This window comes from Cupressus sempervirens, chromosome 3, assembly GCF_028749045.1.
Source record: "Cupressus sempervirens isolate cs-2001-9-10 chromosome 3, ASM2874904v1, whole genome shotgun sequence".
Classification (NCBI taxonomy): Eukaryota; Viridiplantae; Streptophyta; class Pinopsida; order Cupressales; family Cupressaceae; genus Cupressus; species Cupressus sempervirens.
In genome coordinates, this window is record NC_143120.1 from 1,070,860,015 (window position 1) to 1,070,867,745 (window position 7,731).

The window sequence follows — 7,731 nt, forward strand, 5'->3', positions numbered from 1 at the left end:
TGATCAGGATCATGAAGAGGACTATTGAGGATAGCCAAAGGTGTTGGTACCAGAAGTTAAAGACTTCCCTTTGGGCTAATAGAATAACACCCAAAAGAGCTATAGGAAACTCTCCTTTCATGTTAGTCTCATTGGAGTTTCCTGCTCTTAAGTTGGTTCATTAGTTGGAATTTATTGAAAATGATGCTATGTCTATAAGAATAGCAGATCTAATGGAGTTAGAGGAAAAAAAGAGGTCAGGAAATCCAAAATTAGAAATACATCAGCAATAAATGAAGAGGAGTTTTGATAAGAATGCTAAGGCCATAAGTTTTAGAGAAGGTGATCTCTTTCTTAAGTGGGATGCGGATAGAATGAAGGTAGCCAGACACTCAAAATTTGATGCCTTATGGAGTGGCACCTATGTAATCACCAACTGCAAACAATCTAATGCCTTTCAGTTGAGTAGACCTAATGGCGAAGTCTTACATATTCTAGTCAATGGGATATATCTCAAGCCCTATTTTTGATGAAAATAGACATTCATGTACATAGTTAGAGTCATTTTTCTTTCTTGTTCTTTCCTATTTTCAAGAAGTACACAAGCACATGTTTTTTTTTGTAACAAAAGGGTTTGGTTTTAAAGTTTTGCGAGTTGTAGGGGAAGAAGGCATGTTATGGTTTAGAATGTAGAAAAGGTGGTAAATTGATGAGTTTCATTATGTCAAATACTTTTGATCTTAATGGATATTTTTTATGGTCATTGGTCATATGCTAAGTAGGCTTACATTCCCCCTAAGTCGCCAAAAATATTAACCCAAAGTTGCCCTCCTGCCAAAAACTCAAATTCAAGTAATGATATGTTTCAATGGTCACCTAGGGTCCTTGTGAGATGTTTTAAAATTGGCCATATCTCTCATTACATGTTATGCCTTGTAATATCTTAAGTCATGATCATGCGAATCACATGGTCATAGTTAGTTAAGTGTTGATTAAGCTCAAGATGGTAAGAGTGCACTTTGCTTTGATTTCACCTGATCACATGGTTATATTGACACACTATGGTTTAAGTTGTAATAGGGTGGAAAAGGTAGATCTTCACTATTTCATTATATCTCCTACATGATTGGATTATCTAGATATATGGCCAATGTATGATCTCCATGAATCAAGCAATGGTTATGGCTTAAGTTGCAAAGCAGCAGTTTCCTTATTTTTCTTGATCTTAAGGATCAAACAATAATATCAATTTAAATCTATGATAGTGTGGATATGGTCTAACTACAACTTTCACAAGGTCAAGATAGTTAGTAAGGAAGGTTAAGTGCAGGTTGCAAGGCAATGATGATCAGTGGTCATAATTTTGCAAGCAGTAATAATTATTAAGAAAAGGTGACAATGAGGTTGCAATAGTGGGTGATTGAATAAAAGGCATAAGGAATGACTGCTGATAGTGTGGCACAATGATGACAAATGTTTGGTCCACATAGTATGGTTTCATGGTTATACCTTAGTTTACCAATGTTTGTGATCAATTTTGAAGTTGATGTAGCAAAAGCAGTTCCTTGAATGATGAATATTATCTTTTTTAATCGCCTACAACCATTCTTATCAATCCCTAGGCTTGATAAATGCAAAAGAAATGCTCCATCATCATTTTTTAATCCATTCATTCACTCAAAAATTAAATGACCATCATTCTTGGCCTCTTAGAGATCTATTTGGTGAAGTGATCCTTTCATGCATAGATATACTCAATGGCCAGATCTTTTCAACTTTGCAGTAACTATCCTCTAGAGATTTGATTGTAGTGGTTGGCTTTGTCTTATGAGGGAAGTCATCTAAGTTATGATTTCAATAAAAATGAAAATTGTACTCTTTATTAGGTTCAAACCTTCTTAGTTTCTCTAGTATTGCCTTGGCATGCTACTGTAAAATTCCCTTTTTCTTTTGAGTTATATGACTTTTTACCTTATCTATTTCAACCATCATTGTAATATGTAAGTTCATATATCTCTCTTCAACATACTACAAATATCTATAATCTACATTCTTTGTATCTCTTCGGCTCATCAATGGCACGAAGTGAAGCATTTACCTTGTGTTATTCATATGGTTGTCTGGTCCTTGTGTAGTTTACATATTAAAGAAAAGTTTGGATCTGCATATCTTTAGATTTTCATAATAATAACATCATGCATGTATAGGCAAAGACTAGTCTAGACACCCTATTTTGGTGTATCACCCCTTTAGAATAGATTACATAGTTACTTTCATGTATTTCTTCTCCCTTTTCTCTTCAAGAATAGTTTTAGTGCATCATAATAGTAGAGTAAGATGGCCTTCTCTAGAGATTCAACCTCATAGTTCAAAGGTAAGACTTTGGACAAGTGTGCAAGCTTTTGTGACAACAACAAGCTTTTCTTCTGACTAGATTTCTCTATAAATAGATATTTAAGATCTTTTTTTGTTTAACCATAATTGTCCATTTTAACATTAGGTAGTATTAGGTAGTATATAATAAAACTATCCACTTTTCCATTTGGTTCCTCTACAAACTTCTTCTTCAATATTCCTAGAATTCACCACAAAATGGGTTACTTTCTTACCTTGAATTCTGTGCCCCTAGCTCATCATAGTTATCTTCCATAGGCTTCACACAATTCAAGAAAACAAAATAGTCAGCTCATATTTGTCAAATCTATGATTTAACATGAATACTGGCACTCAACATCAATATTTTGTCACTCAACTTCCATACTATTCTTGCACTTGTCTTCCACTAGTTAACTCGACAAACACTAAAGTTTACTAATGCTTGACACAAACTAAACTTTTCATAGCTTAAACTAAGTTCACTCAACATACACTAAATCTTCACTTTACTCAACTCCAAATGATTTTTTGCTCAACTTGCACTAACTTTTCTTGGCACCTACTATGCACTCGGTCAAGCTTGGCAGACTTAATTCTTCTTACTTGTTCTTCTAGACTTAATCAGTTTATCCAACCTTTGCAACCTTAAGTAGATAATCAATACACTATATCATCATTGTCTTAACTAATATTTGTACTTCTATTTCATACCATAACTCAACCTCTCTTCTATGTGTTCTTGTTATCATATTTGATCAAATCCTCTTCATCAATCAAATAAATGATAGTACTCAAATCAACTAAATACTTGTCTTACCAACAAGTAGCAACAAGCAATAGGTTTGACATCAATGACAAAACAATGATTGTTCTATTGCATTTCCTTTACTTCAAAACAATCTCATATCAAAAACAATATTTCTCATTAAAAAATTGGGGGGAGGGGTGTGAACTAGTTGTGCACAATATTTAAGAACTTTATACTTATTGATCATATTGTCAATGAAAGATATAATAGCAAAAAACAAGATGAACAAGATAGCTCAGCCACCACTATCTTCTCATAATGACTAAGTATTTAGGCACTAATTGACAATATGTCTTTCCATAAGGTTAATGATCTCCCCCTTTAGCATTAGTGACAAAAACACTTATCATTCACAAAATCTAAAATCTAAATCCTTCAGTCAAACTCCCCCTTTGAATGTGCTCTATTCCGTAGCTCAATTTGTAGTGAAATTTTTTTAACTCAGTTACAACTTTCTATTTTTTTTTTCAAAATTGGTCTTGTTTATGTACCTTTTAAATAAATTTGTACAATTCTTATGATGTGCATATTTACTCCATTCTATACATATCTCCCCTTATATGCATAATATATAAATTCCCCCTTGTTTTTGTTACAAATACCAAATATTTACAAGGTTATGCCAAAATGAGATGGAAAATCATGATTTTCCTTCAAAATCAAAGACATGGTCTTGTCCCAATTATCTTGTAGTGCCTTTAATCTGTACAAATCAATCTAAAGCTCTATTGATAACTCCAACATGTGTTCTGCCACTGAAAGGTTTGTGTCATTAACTAGTGTCTTGCATAATCCATTCACTTCTACATAATTTCCATATGCGGAAGCATCATACTCTAAATTTCTACCAAGATTTCCCTTATTCTAACTACTTCTCTTAATAATTATGCCTAAATATCTATTAAAATTTTGACTTCTGTGAAATGATTTGTACTGGAACTTGGGTTGAGTGCTAACTAACTGGAACTAACCTTCAAGTCCATATCAATCTTAGCCATTTTATCCATGATATCCTTGGTAAAGTAAATTGAATTACTCAAATTTACAAATAAAGATACAACATTATTCACAACATTTTCTAAAGCATAAATTAAAGTAGACAATTCTACTTGATCAATAGTTATTTTCTATGCTACATTTTCTAGCACTTTATTTTTAAAATTTTGTTTTACCTTCTCAAGGACTTTGTCTTGCTCGTCAATATATTCATTAAACTTATATACAATTTCAATCATTTTTGTAGTGATAGGTTCCTTTTCATTTACCTCAATAGATAGTGCATCCAAAAAATATTTCTTTGATATCTGTAAGTACTTTGCTTATATCCCTTTTGGCCCTTAGCATCTACTAGTTGGCTCTTTTCTTCAATAGTTCTCCCAATAAGTCCATTTTCTTAGCAAACAGATTAGATTGGTCCCAATTTGGAATAACAATCTCTTCACAGGATCAATATCATCAACAATCTTTCATTTACCTTTGTCCTTGGCAACTAATGAAGGTATGATTTATTTTTCTTTGTTAACTAAATTTTTCCTTGAATGTTTCTCGGTTGATACCCTGGGAGCTTGTTGCTTGGTTACCACTGAAAGTAACTTAGTGAAGATGTAATAGTCTTTAATTCATGACTCAGTTGAACTAAGTTCAAATCAGTTGACTATAGCTTGGATGTTGACTTAGGAGGGGTTGATGGTAGAGACGTTATGACCTCTACTGCAATTTTTTTAGGATCAAAATCTTAAATAGTCTAAACCTCTGGTAGGTCTCCCTCTTCTTTAATATTAAAAAACAAATTCCACATATTGGATGTGGATTTACAACATTCTCTATCTTATTTGATATAATTTGAAAGGCTTTGAATCTAGGAGTTTGTTTGTTTTCATATTTAGACATGGCCTCCTTTAATTCCTTCTTAGATAGGTTTGGCATAAGCTTTCTTAGAGTCTGATCTCTAATGTCCTTCTTTGTCTTTACTACATTTTCCCAATGGTGAGTAAAAATTTTTATTAAGGTTTCAGGAGTATGATTTTTGAATTCAGAGGGGTCATACTTCCATCTAGTCATTTTCCCAACTAATCCTCACTACAACATTTGGGGTCAAATTGTGACAACAGTCTAATTTATGGTGTTTTACATGTTTTTTTTTGCAATTTTTCATGACATTGTCACAATACTAACAAGAGCATCATAATTATGATTCTCACATAAGTATAAATAATAAATAAAACATGATAAAAATCACTTCCCATTTGTTTTGATTGTGGAGAGCTACACGTAAAAGAAGGTGGAGAGCTGTGAAAGAGGGTGAAGATCTGTGAATGTCATCGTGCCCTTATACTTGGTGTATTTTGTTGCTATGATATATCTTTGCAATTTTTTGTCATGCCCTTGCTCTATGATTTCATTTTTGTGATCTCTACATTTTTTTCCCATGCCTTTTCTTTGGGATTTGGTTGTCATACCCTTTTGATCTCTATGTTTGGTTGTCATGCTCTTCCTCTATGATTTTTCTCTAAAATTTAGTTTTTATGCCCTTTTCATCTATGTGTTTCATTTTCATTCCCTTTCTCTATGATTTTGGTGTCATGCCCATGCTCTATGATTTTCTTTCCATATTGTGCCCTTGCTCTATGATATTTTTTTCATCTTGTGCCCTTGTTCTACAATTTCATTTTCATGCCCTATCTCAATGATTTTCTTCAAGGATATGTAAATGTTGGTTTCGTTTCCTTCTAAGTAGGTATCTCTTTATATCTCCTTCTAAACATGTATATTTAGAGATTTTTTTAAGGTGTTTATTACATCTTAACTACACAATGAAATAATAAATCTAGCTACATACATATTCTAGAATCTAAATAATAATAAAATAAAACTTACTTAGCCCATGCTAAGTGACTTACCTCAAGATTCCCCACAAAAATAATATAGATCAAGAAAAATGAGAAGAGTGTGCAAGAAATTTTACACAAACATATCATAGTAGATATTTTTAGAAAGAAACAAGTCATAACCAGTTAAATGGGTCTAGTTTTTTATTAGCTAGGTTAATATATATGTATATTTAACTGGGTTACAGCTTATGCATGGGAATGAGCCTCATGATTATGCATATGTGATTAGTGCATTTCATTCCTATGATATATCTCTACATTTCATTTGTGTGCCCTTACTCTATGATTTTTCTCTATGAATTAGTTGTCAAGCACTTGGCATCTCTATGTTTTGTTGTTGTGCCCTTGCTTTGTGATTTTGGTGTTGTGCCCTTGCTCTATGATTTTGTTGTCATGGCATGCCCTTGCTCTACCATTTTGTTGTTTTGTTGTGCCCTTTCTCTAAAATTGTGTTTCCATGCCCTAGCTCTGTAATTTTCTTTAAGGGTATGTAAATGTTGGTTTTTTTTCCTTCTAAACAAGTATCTCTTTATACCTCCTTCTAAACATGTATATTTAAAGATCTTTTTTAATGTGCTTATTTCATCTTAGATACACAATAGAAAAATTGATCCAACTAAATAATAATAAAATAAAACTCACTCAACTCATGCTTAGTGACTTACCTAAAGATCCTCCACAAAAATAATGCAGACTAGGAAAAATGGGCAGAGCTTGCAATAAATTTTACAAAAACATATCATAGTAGATAATTTTAGAAAGAAACTAGCCATAACTAGTTAAATGTATCTAGTTGTTGATTATCATGGTTGATTAAAAATTCCTATAGAAATTTCATTAGATTAGGTACATTAAAATAAAGGATCAGGTGTTCCTAGCTAGTAGAATCAAATATAGTTTTCCAAGGTGATAAAATTGTATATACATGGAATTGAAGAATAACTTCGGTGAAGAGTTGAGTGTAAGGAGTTGAAGAAGAAAATTGTGCTTTTGTGTAAATATCATAATTACAAAGCACATTTCCTTGCAAAAGCCTCTTCCACAATGAAATTACCTCTAAACCATGCAAAGGATGTTGAAGTGGTTCCCAACCTTGAGACACTCTTATCAGCATTTGATACTTGGAATCATCATAGGGAGACTATGTCAATACTTGAAACACTCTTATAAGCATTTGATATTTGGATTGTAAATTCTCAAAGACACTTGCAAGTGATTCCAATGTCATAGAACCTATCACAAGACTTTCCTGGATTCTATCCAATGGCTCCCATAATATTTTCTCTGTTGTCTAGCTATTGTTTCTATCCTGTAGTCTCTTTCTAAAGTCACCGCTTGTCATTCTCTTTCTAAAGCTGCTCCTCATTCACTCTTGTGCCTTTAATTTTGATTATAAAACTTATGAATATCTACCTCTACCTTCTCTAAAATCAACTTCATAGTGTGTTGTGATAGTGTGTTTGATCATCAATAGCTTTCATTTCAGCATTCAATTTTTCAAGATTAGTCAACACCCTCACTTTCGAACCTCTCATGTCAAGTACCTTTTGTATTGTTTCAATCCCATGTTCTTGATTTTGACCTAACAGTTCTTCAGATGCATTTTCTTGTAAAAAATTAATTTTTTTGAGCAATTGTAAACTCTTAGAAAGTACATTATTGTTCTCATGTATGTAT